The sequence below is a fragment of the Mandrillus leucophaeus genome, unplaced genomic scaffold, assembly GCF_000951045.1.
Source record: "Mandrillus leucophaeus isolate KB7577 unplaced genomic scaffold, Mleu.le_1.0 Scaffold88, whole genome shotgun sequence".
In the NCBI taxonomy this organism is placed as follows: domain Eukaryota; kingdom Metazoa; phylum Chordata; class Mammalia; order Primates; family Cercopithecidae; genus Mandrillus; species Mandrillus leucophaeus.
The window spans coordinates 488297-503944 of record NW_012109585.1 but is presented as its reverse complement, the minus strand read 5'-3'; the positions used below and the strand labels follow the sequence as shown (position 1 = coordinate 503944).

Here is a 15648-nt window from a genome sequence, read left to right as displayed (position 1 = left end):
TTAGATGCTTTTTAAAAATCATGTCTCTTATTTTCCACTTCTGTCTGCTAGAATGTGAATTTGATGATGGCAAGGATTTTTTTGTTTGTTTACCATTTTATCCCAAGCATCTTGAGGCATGCCTGGCACAGAGTGGGTATTAATAAATATGTGTTGTTGGATGTTCCTGTTTTCTGAGTGCTTCCAGGTGCTCAACCACTAAAATGATGGGAATTGGGGGTTGTCTTTCTATCTGGGTGAACACTGCCCAGCAGGGAGGCTCAGCAGAGGCAGTTCAGTGTCACTGTTCTCAGGTGGAGGTGTGAGGGCCGGAATCCTAGCAGTTTTCCTTGATCATCTTCCATAGTGGTCTCCTTGCTCTTCTATCTCTTTCTCTGTAAATGGGAATTAAGGTGCCAGCATATCTGTCAAACGGAGCAAGGTGGAAATGGAGAAAGGAGGGAAGGAAGGTGAAGGGATAAGTTTAGGTGGTTCAAGTTCTGAAGTCATCAGCTGTGTGACCTTTGGCACATTTCTGAGCATCAGTTTTACCATCTATGAGATGAACCTGTTGTTTCAGAGAATTCTCTGAGGTTTCTCACAACTCTGTAAGCCATCAATGGTTCTAAGAAGGTCCTGACCCACACTGACTGTATTTCACATTTAGCAGGAGAAACTTTAAGTAAAATTATTTGTGCCTCTCATCTGTACTGTGTAGGATCCGTAATTGTTTCCTAAATCTAAATCAATGCTATTAAAAACATACTTTTTCTTATTTTCAGATTTCATTAGAAATTCCATTTTGGGTTCAGATATTTTCCCCCCATCAGTGAAATATGACATGATTTCAAAGAGCTGCTTTACTGGGCTGTGGTTTTAATGTCCCTTCTGGGAAGGCAGGGAGCAGGTTGAGGTCTGACATCCGGGGGCTGCTTTTGCAACCCCAGCATTTACCCTGTTGTGTGTAATTAATGGAGTTGTTGAGATTTTCACTACCATTCTTACTAAGAGAATTAATTTCAGTCAAAGATGAAATAATATAGGCCAACTATTGCCTCGGCCAAGTGGCACAAAACACATCTCATTCCCACTCCAAATGGTTGTCAATAAAAATGACATTTAAAAATGCTGACTAAATTCAAGTCTGTGAAATGCTTTCTTCCATAATTTAAATTCATTTTTGGGAAGATGTGCAAGTCTATTTTGCTATAATGCCTATAAGCATGTTAACCTCCGATGAACTAGAGTATCTACAGTGGTTGTACCTTTTCCCGAAAGCTTTTCCAAGAGAAACCTAACAGCTTCTACGGAAACAAATGAAAACTCCTCTGACTCAGGGGAACTGAAATAAATGGGCCTATTTTCTTCAAGACACGACAGGTTTGCGCTTGTAACCTGTCTTCCCTGGCTTTTTGGTGCTGGCCTGAAGGTGAAATCTTCGTGAACAGATGGGGCTCCCTGTTGCTCCTTGAGAGAGCGATGGAATGCCTCTGAGGTAACACTAATAAATGCTTCATTTCAAAGTGCCTCTTTCTTCCCAGAGAAACATGAGACTAAAATCTTGATATCTTAGGCAAAATAGAAGCCTTTCTTGAGTAAAAACACCCTTAACTTTCCCCTAAAAGAAAGAGGTGTAGGGACCCAAGGAGAGGTGAGTGAGAGAGAAGGTGTGGGGAATTGGTGCACATCACACGTACACGTATCATGAGCAGATTTTCCTTGGTGCAAGCTGTGTGACCTTGAGAAAATTATATAACCTCTTTGACCCTCCATTTCCCAACCTTTCTTTTTGAGTCAGGATCTCACTCTGTCACCCAGGGTGGAATGCAGTGGAGAGATCATGCTCACTGTAACCTCAAACTCCTGGGCTCAAGTGATCCTCTTGCTTCATCCTTCCAAGTAGTTGAGACTAGAGGTGTGTGCCACCATGCCCAGTGAATTTTTTTAAACTTAATTTTTTTTTTTTTTGTAGAGATGTGGTCTTGCTATATTGCCCAAGCTGGTCTCGAACTCCTGGCCTTAACTGATCCTGCTGCTTCAACCTCCCAAAGTGCTGGGATTACAGGCATGAGCCACTGTATCCAGCCATCATTTCCTAGCTTTAAGATGAGAATGTTAATAGTGCCTGCTGCATAGGGTCAATCTGAGGACTAAATAGGATGATGCGTATAAAACTAGCACATGATAAGCACTTAGTAAATTTTAGCTTTTGTTAGCTATCATTTTGCTAAGTTTTCCCCTGCCCCCCACAAGACTCTTCCTTGTCCCTGTTGGAATGATGGAAAGATAAACTCTTTAAGTACTATTACTTTTCCTCCAGCTGAAGTGCTTCCATGAGTGGGACCTGGTGTACACCTCTCTTGATGACCTAGTCCAGCATTACCCCACTGCTGGAACCATCAGGGATGACCCCTGGTTTCTAGCTTCTGGTTTTATGTTGGATATGGTACAAGGATGCTCGATAGCCCCTGTTGAGAGACAGGCCCTCTCTGTGCACTGGCCCCATACTTGTCCACTGACTGTGGCTTTGGCAAAGGCAGGACATGAAGGGGTAGGCTGGAAAGGGGTTTCCAGCGGGTGCTCTGCTGGGTAAATCTGAAAGTGGCTGTGGAAGAGCTGCCTTCTGGGTAGTGAGAACTACCCCTGATTTGTCTGTAGCTTGGCCTTTTCTTTTCTCTGATCCACACTTTTCCTCCCTCCTTGCCAGTTGTTCTTTGGACCATCTGTGTTTGGGTGTTTGCCCATGCAGCATTGAGCTCCTTGGCTGGGAGAAGTGCTTAAGTCTTCTCAAGGGCCCTCTAAAGTTCTGAGTGCTGTGTGTGCTGAGGGCCCTGCAAGGACCATTTGATGGCCACTGTGCTGACCACGCTGCCACAGTACTCCATGAAACCCTGAAGACTAGTTAGGTGGAGAGCTCTTCCACTTGGTTCCTCAAAGCAGGAGTAATATAATCCAAGGCACTTTTTTCTAGGAAATACAGTGTAGCTTGCAGATTTGTTGTGCCAACTATGTGGGGTGAACAGGGAGAGATGAGACCTCTTTCAGGTGTAGGTGTGGGTAGGGACTCTGCATAGATTCCTGGAAGACTTCAGTGGTCTCCTATCTACCTGTGGATGCTCCCATACAGAGCTGGCTTGAGCTCCTTCTCTGTGAAGACTCCTATAGTCTTTCTCTAAGTCATCTGCATTTGTCCTGGGGACCTGCAGAGTCTGCATAGGCTGTCTTGGTACAGTCTCTGTTTGTGGTGACAGGCAACAAGAATCAGCCTGTATGAGATTGTGCTTGGAACACTGTCCTCTTCCACACTGTGGTCTGGCGATCACTCGAGCTGGCCAGAAGCTACAATGACCGTAGCCTTGTGATGCACAGGCTGCCTGTAGAGGGGCAAGAAGACCCCAGTTAACTTAAAGCCCTTGTGTGTAAGCCAGGCTTTTGCAGATGAATCAGCTTATCTGCAGTCTGATGGATGAGACCTAAGCAGAAAACTTTGAGATTAAAAAGCATTCTGTTTATTTTCAGGAAATGTTGACCTCAGAGATAGCAAGTCCAGTAAAGAAGGTAAACTCTCTCAGAGTTAACAAGCCTAGTGGTTTCTTTATTCTCACAATGTCCCCACCTTTTCCCTGCCAACGCTGTCAAATGGTGGAGTTTGCCTGTCTGTCCTCTGTTAAGGTACAGTGGTTGAACAGGAGGGCTCTGAAGAGAGACTTCCTAAGTTCACTTACTATTTCTTTAAAAAAAATATTTTTTACAGTTAAAAGCAGTCTACATTACATCAATTTTAAAAATATAGTTTGAAAAGGTCAACTTTTAATCACTGCACAAAGCTTTCCTCTGCTGTTGGTGGGGTCTCTCTTTATAATGCAAACGTCTGGTCTACACTGGTCTTTGGGGTTCACCCATATCACTTGGCTGGGAGCTTTGGTGGTGGTGGTGAACCTCTGCATGGAATAAATGTTTTCGATGATGGAGGCAAAGTCACAGGTTTTTTTTTTTTTGAATACTTAAAGAGGCAATATGGTGATAGTTTCATGAGTATATACTTATTTGCAAACTCACCAAGTCATATACATTAAATACTGACAGCTTTTTGTATGTCAGTCATACCTCAATAAAGCATTTACAACAACAACAAACAATAAAGAGGCAATATAGCCCGGTAGTGAAGAAACTGTGCTCTGGATATCCCCTAGTAGGTTTATTAGAATTAAATGAGCTCATGCCTGCAGAAACTTGACACGTACAATGCCTAGTCCTCAGTATTAGTTATTAAGGTTACTAGGTTTCCTTGATGTCCCCACTCCTGACATATTTCAAACCTTTTCTGGCATTGCTTTTGGCACCCTACATAGGCTACTGTGACTCGAAAAGTAGAACTTTCAGGAAAAATAAAAGGCTTGTTAAAATATAAATGTGAAGTGCCTGTCTTTTGGGTGGCATGCATTGTCTCCTTGCCTTTCATTGCACAAGCTTTAGGATGGTGTCATTTGTATGCAGATGGTCCTCCCCACTCCTATTCATTTGGCCCTCTTCAATTCTCCCTAGTTGCTTGCAGTGTCAGGTTTTTGGAAAATCCAATTGGCGTGGTGCATGCTGTATACCTATTGGGTTGGTCTCTGCCCTGTTTTGTGGGCTGCACATTATGGTAGGCTGGTGCATTTGGCATCTTCCATAAAGTATTTTTCGTGCTGTTTGTTCATTTGCAGGAATAAACAAGTGCTATAGTATTAGATTTTATCGATCATTTAACTAGGAAGAAATTATGGAAATATTATCCATAAAATCACCATAAAACCTTGTTAATCTGCCAAATTTTCAAATTAGAGAATCAATTAGATTTGTTGAGTATTTGTTTAGCTGTGGTCTCTGGGTGACTCCTGCTTTATTTACTCTCATAATTCCCCCAAAGATTTGTTTCTCTCTTCCTTAGAGAAGAATGTGTTCTGCATACCCTATCAGAAGCTGCTTGAAGATTGAGTCAGAGATAAATTAAGCAAATATTTCAGATTTGTTACTATATTTTTGTGAACCATATAAGTTAATGATCCAAGGCCAGATACACTGCTTAATGCCAGATACAATCACGTAACATTCTGCTTTTCCTGGGGAAGCTGAGGATGGATTGCAGTTCAGGTTTCTCTGGCCCATCTCCCAGGGTGATGGGAATCTGTCTCATGCCACTTTATCTTGGACTGAACACTTAGTCTCTAGGCACCAATTATTTCAAAGGCACAAATTATTGTCATGGTGCTACCTCATTGCAACCCATCAGCTAATGAGGCTTCCTCACTAAGGTTTGCACATGCTCAGAAATGGCAGGCAGGCTGGGGGGCAGGCCTCATGGAAGTGTTGTGGGCCAGTGGAATAGGCTCAGGTGTCAGTGATATTGGCAGCCTCCTGTATGGTATGGCTGGCTGATTAGACGGTGTCCTGGGTAATCTCTCCAGGCTATTGAGAATTGACCCTACCATTGCCATTCTAGTAGTTCATCTTCTTTCTTTTAGGTTCTGATGATTCTCTTTGGGAAATTTTCTTCAAACATTCACTTGATAAATATTTACTGAGCATCAAGTATATGCTGGGTGTAGTGCTGGCATCTCTGGACAGGAGGGTGGGTGTGTCCAAGGTTTCCTGGGGGAGCAATGTTTGAGCTGAGTCTTGAATATGTGAGAGCCAGCTGAAATGACTCAGGCTCCTTGCAGCCCTGAGTAGTGTTATTCCCACTTGATGGAGAAGGACGTGAATCTCAGAGAGGGTAAGTGACTTGCTCAAGGTCAAGAGCTAGTAAGTGAACTTAGGAAGTCTCTTTTCAGAGCTCACATGCTCAAGCACTGTTCTTTAACAGAGGACAGACAGGCAAAATCCACAATTTGACCCAGTGTTGGCAAGGAAAAGGAGGAGACAGTTGTGAGGAGTGAGAGGACAATTAAACCTGACCTCCAGGGCTGCCTCTATGAGAGGAGGGGAGCTTGGGGTGAAGAGAAGGACAGACTTGATCTCTGTCCTTAAGGTTTTAAGGAGTTTTTGATTCAGTTGGGAAGGTAAGGCTGGAAAGCTCTGTTTGACAGAAATAGAAACTACGATCACATGCACAGCCCAGACATCGATCTCCAGACGACAGCAAGCGGTCCATAACCTCTGGCATCCACACATACCCAGTCCTCAAACATCGAGGAGGAGTGGGCGTGGCTCCACTCACTTCTTGGACCAGCTCTTGCTAGGTGGGATGCCATTGCTGTTCTAGAGGGTCATCCATGGAGCTCCCTGCATCCCACTTTTGGATGAGTTCTTTGGTAAGGCTCTGACTCTTTGGCCTGGCATCATGGTGGGATCATGGAGCAGGGTGTTTAACTTTTGGACCAAGAATCTGGAAGTCTCCATTCTGATCCTGCCTCAATTGCTCACTTACCAAGTGACCTTGGGCATCTTGCTCAACATCTCTGGGCCCTGTTTCAAGTAATATGACAAGGTAAATAGGTGTTGATGGTTGCAAAAGTTTTTTTAAGTGTTCAACATATAAAAGCATAAGGCTCTTTGGAGAGCAAGTTCTTAGTGTTATATTTTTTAGAAGGGGGATAGATGGCCACTGAGACACCCTCTCTTGGGTGGCAGTGAATTGGTTCAGCCACATGTCAAGTCCAGATAAGTCACTCAATGCATATGAGATTAATAAATGTACTACTTTGGACAACTACTTAATGTCTCTGGGTTTTTTCCCCTGACTATGAAATGAGGAGGCTGAGTTTTACCTCATAGGGTCATTAGGGAAATTAAATGAGACAGTGCGTAAATGGCTCCTGAAGCAGAGTAGATAACCAGAGAATGTTCATCGCCTTCCTCTAATCACAACCTAGATGTGTGCTCGTAGGGAGCTGCAGGTGCAGCAGGTGCACCAGGCAGGGGTCTACAATCTCATGTCTAATCCAGTGTTTCCCAGAATTGTGGTACCCCAGTCCTGATTCCTGCCACATTTTCAGACACCTGAATTAATGTAAAAATATTTTAAAAAATCAATTCCTCTTTCCCCCTAACTTAGTTTTAAGGGATAATCCATTTGAAGCCACAGGTTTAATACACTTTCATGTAAATTATTTAAATAAAAATATATGTATATGTTCTAAAGTCCGTAGTCGTATCATACTTTGAAAAAACACTGTGCTAGTCAAATGCCTTTGAGATGCTTGTCATGCTTGCTGATGGTGTTTCCTCTGTTCCTTCTCATTAAGAAATACTCAAGGAATTTTGGAGATAGGTTAGTGGAAGGAATTTTTTATCCCAGGAAACCTGAGGAACAGAACTGGCTAAAATTTCAGTGAGGAACCCTAAATCCAGTTTGGTGTCTGGGTTCTGAGGCTTAAAATCTCCATCTGTCTCTGGAGAGTGGAACCCAAGAGCCTCAACTGAGGCAGTCCTTCAAAAAGCTGCAAAATATTGAGTAATATTATTGGCTGCAAGGAAATGTAACTTATGTTGGAGAGATATTCAGAGTTATGAATGGGTGCCATTAGTATGCAGTTGTAGCCTTTCTATTTGTATTGGTTGGGGGGCGGGTTTGGGATCTTTCTGGGAGGAAAATAAATAAATGACCTTGGTTAGCTATTCCTATCTAGGCTTTTCTCAGAGGGTAAGTGCACATGCAGGATAGAATCCCACCCAGGATAAACAGCATGCTTTGGACTGGCCTGCTGAGCTTACCTCCTTACCTCTCAAGAATACAGCTCCATGCCTTGCAGGAACTGACTTGTATCTCTTCCAAGCTGCAATGCAGGAACATTATTTCTGCTCCATCAACCACCTCACCTCACCTCACCATAGCCCTGCCTTCTCCTTTTTTCCAGGGCACACATAATGTAGCAGCTGCCTGCAGTTTGGCTGGTAGCTGGGTGATTATGTTAGTTATTAAACACAGTCAACTGGGAATGAGTCACCAGGTGTCAAGTGCCAGATCTGGTGTGGATGAGATGTGGCGAAGATTCACAGGCCTGATAAAGTGTCCTCCTGTTTACCACTTTGTTCCCTGATGGAGACCAGCTCATCCCAGACCAGTGAAAATGTATCCTGTTTGTCAAGACTGCACTTTCATTCCCTTCTGAAGAGAAATGTGGTTTTAATTCCAAAGATCAGGCGGGATGGCTTGTGTTCATATGGCTGATAAATCATTTTAAAGAAAATTACTTTGGCATGCCTGACATTTGTATGAATTGCTGATGAATTAGAGGAATGTATCCTGATCACGTCAGAAATTTTTTACCCTTACAAAACGTTGTGGTCTGCGGGAAACAAACTCCAATAAAGCTATAAAGCTGTCTGACCATCCTTCCAAGCTGCAGAAATGCAACGTTCTGGGACCATGTCATTGGCATACACATGCCACATGCTGGGCAGCCTACAAGGAAGAGAAGACCCCAGAGTAGAAATGAGGAGGTCTGGGTTTGGTCCCAGCTCTGCCCATTGGCCACCATGCACCAATGGGCAGAAGTCATTTGGTCTTGCTGGACCCCAGCTTTGCTGAGTCATTGACTCCAATTCTGATCAAAGCTTTACCCTTTCCCTGAGAAACATGTACATATACAAAAGTATTTTTCACACAGTACCAGGGCTTGGTGGACCCTGTGAAGTCCATCCATGGGTCTCGGGTCACTCTGCTCTAGAGACTATCTTAAAACCCTATTACACTTTATAACACTTCGTTCATGGAAGAAACAAGAGCTGGCTCTTGGAGCTGACTTTCTCTTTCTTGTGGTCTCTGCCTCCTGGTTCAGCTCAGGGAACATTTATTGAGCACTTATTGCATGTAAGGCACTGGTTCAGATGGGAGAGTTGCAAAGATGAATGAGATTCATACCCAGCCTTTAAAGGATATAGCCTGTGGGAGGCTGTACATGTGGTCACCAGCACTAATGCTGATGAAGGCTATAAGGCATGGTGGCAGCAACACTGGAGGAAAGGTCAAAGTTTGAGACCTGATTCCAGCTCTGTGATGAATTATAATGCTGTCCTTTGTGATCCTAAGCAACTCACTGTGCCTCACTTTCTTCAAATGTATGACAATTTTAGGACTTTCTCTGTTTCAGAATTATCATAAAATTCAGAGATGCTTTCAGTCTGGGTGACAGAGCGAGACTCCATCTCAAAAAAAAAAAAAATTCAGAGATGCTAGTGAATTAATTTTTAAAAGTTGACATTAATTACTATGGGACTGTGTAGCGTATAGCATGTAAAACTCTTAATAAAGAGTTTTACGGTCTACCGGTGGAGATAAAGATCCACCAGTAAAATGTACAACTCTTAATATCAGGAGTTTTTATCTAAAAAATTAAAAATGTAAGAATGAATGACACTAAAAAAGTAAATAAAAATGCAAGAATGAATGACAGTGCACACCAAGGGTTCAGAGAAGGAAGCATTGCCTGGGGTTTGGCTGACTGAGAAAGCCTTTGCCTGGAATCCAGGGGCTTTCATTTTGAAGGATTTGTTACATTACTCTTATTACTTTATTATGTAAGTCTTCCATGTTAACTGTAGAAAAATATAAAATACTTATTAAAAAAAACCCTAAAACACAACTCATCATTTGAGCACCTGGAGATAACCACTTTTTACCATTTGGTGCGAACCCTCTAGATCTGTGGATGCATGCACTTGCATGGACATTCATTCACTTAATAGTGTTTATTATGAGTATACAATGTTCCTGGCCTTTACTTAGGCACTTAAGTTTATTATGTTAAACAAAGCAGATATGGTTTCTTGAGAACATTGTCTGCTAGGCTGGGAAACAGCCTAGCATTGGTTGAACAATTATTAGAAATATATAATTGCAGCCATGTCACCTCCTATGAACATGAGCACACATACACAGTTGCGACCATGTTATTGCTCTGCTGTCTGTGATCTTCCCTTTCTAATGTGCTGTGAACTTTTCTTGATGTCACTTGATGTGTATATCAGCTATCTGTTGCAAATCAACCAGCCACTGAAACACACAACAATAAGCATTTATGTCCGTAGTTAGCTAGGGTTGACTCACCTTGGTTGGTCTCTGTGCATCCACTGGCTGTCAGCTGATGCAGGATGGCCTTGGCTGGGGCAACTCCATGTGTCTCATCTCCCAGCAGCGATCTCAGGCTTGTTCTCATGGTGATGGCTGAGGCAAAGGAGCAGTAGCTGAAACACTCCAGTGTTTTTTCAAGCTTCTGCTTGTGTCCTATCTGTTGACAAGTCACACGGATGGGCTCAATGGCAGAGTGTAAGGCCTCTGCAAGGTGACCTGGCTAAGAGTGTACATACATGACGGGGTGAAGAATTGGGACCCCGAATGCAATTGATCTACTGTAATATGCATCCTCATTGCCCTTCTTGCTTGCTGCCCAAAATTCTGTCATGTGCATATAGATGCAGGGGGTGTGGGGAGGAATTTTAAGACAAAGGATATGTATTGGCAAAGATGTGGAGAAAGCACTGGATATTGGGGCTGAGTCTGCCCATTTGCTATGAGAAGAGGAGAGTCATGGGGCATCATGTTAGGAGAAGGAGGCTGGACTTTATCTTGTCAGTAATGGGGGATGATACAATAAGGGTAGGGCCTCAAAAAGTACATCTAAGAATGATAATTGGCACATCTTTGGGTGAACAGAGGCTGGAGAAAGGGAACCAAGTCACTATGTATTGGAATAATTCAAGTATAGGCCTGGGGTAGAAGGAAATGGAAAGGAAGGGATGCACCAAAGCAATCAGATTAATAATTGCAGCTTTCATTAATGGATTTCTTACTGTATGCTGGCCAAACTCATTGTGTTTACCTGTAATCCTCAGAACAGTACACGTATTATCCCCTTTTACAGATAAGGAAACAGAGCATAGCAATTAAACAGCTTGTCTAAGGTCACACAGACACCTTGTGTCTGTGCTGGGTGTGAGCCCAGGCAGTCTGTTTCCAGAGCCCGAACCCTTCACGGTAACTCCAGAGATCACCCCTGGGGGCAGCACATACCACTGAGTGAGATTTGCTAAGACTTGGTAATCGTTGATGGAAGAAAAGAGAAACAGAGACAAGTTATAGAAATAACTGAGCATTGCAGTCATAGGAGTCATACTTTGGACAGAAGTAGGAAAGGTAGATAAAAGTCAAGTCGTGGGCTGGCGTTAGGGATTGTAAAGTTGCTGATGTTGGATATGCATTGGGCAGTTGGATGTCTATGGACTAGGGGTGCAAGCAGTGGTAAAGCCATGGACTTGGGGGATCTGGGAAATATAAAGAGCAGGGAGGGCTGGTAATGGGGGCTTGAGGCCAGTGTACACTTAGGAACAGAAAGTTGAGCCAGTGAAGGAGTAACCTGAAAGGTAGGTGGAAATTGTGGATAGAATTAACTTAGACTAAAGGAGAAGAGTTTCAAGGTGGAGGAATGGGGTATGGTCAAGAGTGGGAAAAGCCACGAGGAAGAAAACTGAGAAGAGTTCTAGGATTTGGCAGTGTGGAGGTCAGTGAAGGTGTTGGAGAGGGCAGTTTCACGGAGCTGTGGCAATAGAAGGCAGGTTGCATAGCTGCCTGGAGGGCAGTATGTGAGTGTCAGATTTAGAGCCTGCACTCAGGGAGTTTGGCAGCCAAGCCCAGGACCTTTGTTTGGGGCAACAGGGCTAGGGGAGAAGGCTGTCTGTGCCATAGAGACTGGGAGTTCAAGAGAATGCAGTTGGGGATGATTGAGGATGCTGGAGAGAGGGGCCTGATTGCAGGAGCAGATCCCAGGGCATACATGAAAAATGCAGACCAGGAACCAACTGAGGAGGAGGAATTGACCATGGAGGGGAGGAGGGAGAGACTTGTGGAAGGACCTGGGGAGGCACCGAGTGAATCGGGGGTTTGGTGGGGCTGGGAGAAAAGGATAAGCCCCATTCTGTCATGGGGCAGTCACCATTGCTGTTTTTGCAGTTATAGCTTCTCACACAGGAGCTAGAGGGTCTTCTGAAGATAAAACGATTCTTGATCTCCCTTGCCCTCAGGATGAAGTCTGTTCTTCCTAAAGTGGCCTGTATTGCTGGGTGCCCTTCATTTTGGGGTTCCTGGTGGTTCTTCAGCCTCATCCAGCCACTCCTTCCCTCAATACTCCTGCCAGCACACGTATGCTTATTGCTGCACTATTCACAATAGCAAAACTTGGAACCAACCCAAATGTCCATCAGTGATAGACCGGATAAAGAAAATGTGGCATATATACATAATGGAATACTATGCAACCATAAAAAGGATGAGTTCATGTCCTTTGCAGGGATATGTATGAAGCTGGAAACCATCATTCTCAGCAAACTAACACAGGAACAGAAAACCAGACACCACATGTTCTCACTCATAAGTGGGAATTGAACAACGAGTACAATGTTCCTGTGTCCCAGGGACACAGGGAGGAGAACATCACACACCAGGTCCTGTTGGGAGGTGGGGGGCAAGGGGAGGGAGAGCATTAGGACAAATACCTAATGCACGCAGGGCTTAAAAGCTAGATGACGGGTTGATGGGTGCAGCAAACCACCTTGGCACATGTATACCTATGTAATAAACCTGCATGTTCTGCACATGTATCCCAGAACTTAAAGTATGTATGTGTGTGTATATATATATTTATACACACTCCCGCCAGCCCTGTTCCATTTGCCACACCCACCACCAGCTACTCCCTAACTGTAGGCCTTGGTCCGGACAGTTGACCTCTGGCTTCTTTCCTGAACTCCTCTGGAAAGTGCTGGCCCTGACACCATGCCTTGCTGGCAGTAGGGGCTCACAACAGCTTTTCTGAAGGCAATTGAGACAGACCATGTCAACGTGCAGAGGGAAATCCTTTTTGCCTCTTGTAGTTGAGAACATCTATGAAGGTGGAGATTTCTCTGGTGTTTCTCTCAACCTCTTTGTATGCTCACCAGGAGAACCATTGTGTATTTTTCAAGCCCAAGCAGCTGTCCTCTGCCAGCCAGTCCCCTTTTCTCTTATTAAAAACAGAAATAGAATGGGCAAAGCAGACCTCACAAGGACCTTCTTCCTCAAGACAAATAGCTGGTATTCCTATTAAAATGGTAATTTCCTTTATTTAAAAAGGCAGATGTGGTCAAATTAAGCTAATCTAATTTGCAATTTTTCATTAAAAATATGTATGAATTAGGCTGGGAGGCTGTTCAGGTCCCAGGGGTCATTGCGTTAGCAGCCATGGGAACAAACGTCCTTTATTTGCTTATAGATACATATGGCTTCCAGGCAAGCATGATTTCCCCACATTGACTTCTCCATGACCTTGTTTCAGACCACAGGGGATTTTTGACTGCCAAGTTGTCTTGTATTTTGCCCTTTTTATTAAATAGAAAATCCCCAAGTCCCCCCAGGTTGCAGAGTCCCTTCTAGAGAGAAGAGGAGAAAGGGTTTCCTTTAGTAGGGAACATAGGACAAAGACATGGTAATTTTTATGTCAGAGCAAGAAAGACTGTGAAGTTCTGCTTGAACCTGGGTGGAGGTAGAGATCCTCACTCACCCACATACATGGACCAGAGTGGACAGGACACGGTGGGTGGAGTAGGATGCGGGGGTTGGTATCCCTGCATGCTGAATATGCCCTTGACAGTCTCACATCACAGAATTAGTTGATGTTGTCAGTAGCCTAGGATTTTCCCCATAAAATGCCATCAAGCATGTCTGAAACCTGTATGTACCCATCAGAACCTTAAAGAGACACCACAGCTAAGCTGCATGGAACCTGAGATGTTGTGGCCCACTGGTTTTTCTTCCACGCTGCAGCCATGAGGGACTTGATTCAGATCTGTTCCTCAGCATCTCGGAGACCTGGATGTGAACACCAGCTCTGCCTCTTGCAGCTTTGTGGCTCTCGGTCTGTGAAATGGGGATGTCGCTGTGCTGAGGATGGACCCGCAAGTGCTCCATGGAAGCTCAGCACGTGGTGGTAGTCAGGAGCAGTGGCTCTTGCCGTCACCACCAGCTTTGGATTGCTCATCACTTCATCAAGTGTTGGGACCACGTGTCAAATCCACAAAGTCAGGGGTCCCTTCTGCTTCTGGTTCACCTCAGCAATGACATCTTGAACCCTGATAAAGGATGTTTGGTGCAGTGATGCATTGTACTGTCAAAAACTTAATACAAATCTGAGTAATATTAGACAGTGGGGATTTAAACATTTAGGATCCACAAAGGCAGGCAGTCCCCAACAGAGGACAGAGCATATCAGCTCCTCAGAGGACAGACAGGACCAGGGCAGGGTGTTCTTGTAAGTCTAGAAAGCTCTTGGCCCTTCTGGTAGTCTTGTGCAGCACTAGAGCTTGTGAGGAATTGGAGATGCTTCTGTGCTATTTTAAAGAGAGCTGTTATACTTGGAACTTATGTATCTTATTTGGATGATCATTTGTAAGCCTGTGATAAAAACCATCTCCCAGGAATTGTGTGGCAGTGTGCTTTATTTGTACCTCTTGCATCCTGTCTTGATTGGTCTTTGGAATGAGCCTTAGGTGTTTTGCTGTAGTTGGCCTATTTTCTTGCCTACCTAAATTATGCCAATTTGTGCAAAGTGCTGTATATGATGACAAGTGAATGGTCTGTGGCAAATTCTCTCTTCTGCAACCCTTTTCTTGTCAGTGTCACAGCTGTGAGTGTTGGCAAGATCCCCCAGATAGATTTTCTTTTCTTTTTAAATGTTTGTCTAAAATTAATTTTGACTGTTTTGAAGAGGTTGCTGAGCAGTTGCGGTGTTTTGTAGAACAGAATCTGGAGCCCTGGCAGAGGCGCTAAAAGCTTCTAGTTTGGTATGATGTGTGAATGCCACATCCAGAAACTGGGTCCACATCTGTGGAGAGCTGGAAGATGAGAGTGGTCATCCATGCTGTTGAGCTAAACTGGAGGGGTGCCTCTGGGTCTGGGGCCCTACATGCCATTATACCATGTGGACTTCAATGAGAGGTTGAAGTCCTTGAAGGGCAGGAGATGGTATGGGTCATCATAGACCCACATACTCTAGACATCTGGCTGCATATCAGGAAAAATAGAGCATAGTTTTGTGACCTTGCTTTTGTTATACAGTGTCTTGTAAATTCAACATCATTTTGCTTCCTGCCACCAACATACCCCTTACCCTAGAGATGCCATCAGAGAACACAAGAACTTGGCACAATTTTTGAAAGAGTATCTGTTTTCAGTGGGGTTTCTTGGTCTGCCATGTGCTTATATAGTTTGCGTGCTTTCAGTTAGCATCTAGCACAATGCTGTTACCCAGGAGATGAAACTCTCATCCACTTAGTAAATACTAGTTAAATGTGTGTGTGAGCAGACTCTTCATATCTGTTGATTGGATTTCGTATTATAAATATTTCCTCTGTGCCATCTGACAAATCATTTTGGTGTTAACTGTTCCTATTTTATCCTTTAAATGCACTTTTAATTGACCCTGGATGGACAAGGTAGGACTTAGTTCAATAGCCTTTATGGGAATGGGAAACGTGGATTCTATTCTCAGCACTGTCTCTTCCTCTCTGTGTGACTTTTTCTTATTGTATGAAGACTGCATCTTACTCATTTGTGTATCCTCAAAAGCAGGGGTTACAAACTATATATAGCCCACTGCCTTTTATTTGTTAAATAGACTTTTTTTTTTTTTAGCAGTTTTAAATTTACAGCAAAAATGA

General features: G+C 43.7%; 1 protein-coding gene across 1 annotated transcript in view; it reads left to right on the top strand.

The window, feature by feature from the left end:
* The window catches only part of SPOCK1 (sparc/osteonectin, cwcv and kazal-like domains proteoglycan (testican) 1), a gene marked incomplete at its 5' end in the record, with an annotated part of 536813 nt that overhangs the window by 88516 nt on the left and 432649 nt on the right, over nt 1-15648 (top strand). The gene's annotated exons all lie outside the window — the stretch shown is intronic.